Below are 272 nucleotides of genomic sequence, written 5' to 3'. Positions count from 1 at the left end.
CCCCCGCGGCGGCGGGGTGGCGTCGACCGACAAGGCCGCCACTCGTACCCCCCGGCCCTGGGTAGCCCCGGAGCTCTAGCCGGGGCCGGAGTGGGAGCTGCAGGGCCCTTGGAGAGAGGTGGGGCGCAACCCGGACGACATTCGGTGACCGGCTACGGGGACTGCGCTGCGGGCACTCGATACCAAGATGAGCTAACAGCGTTGCTGCGCCTGACGGTGGGCAACGGTGGGCGAGAAGCCGGCGCCCGCCGAGAATCCTCGGGGAGTGAGCC

General features: G+C 72.1%; 1 protein-coding gene across 1 annotated transcript in view; it reads left to right on the top strand.

Moving 5' to 3' along the window:
- AJUBA (ajuba LIM protein) overlaps positions 1 to 272 on the top strand; it is a gene marked incomplete in the record, with an annotated part of 14,233 nt that overhangs the window by 873 nt on the left and 13,088 nt on the right.

Source organism: Tupaia chinensis, unplaced genomic scaffold, assembly GCF_000334495.1.
Source record: "Tupaia chinensis unplaced genomic scaffold, TupChi_1.0 Scaffold000126_2, whole genome shotgun sequence".
Classification (NCBI taxonomy): Eukaryota; Metazoa; Chordata; class Mammalia; order Scandentia; family Tupaiidae; genus Tupaia; species Tupaia belangeri.
This window is presented reverse-complemented; position numbering and strand designations above follow the sequence as displayed.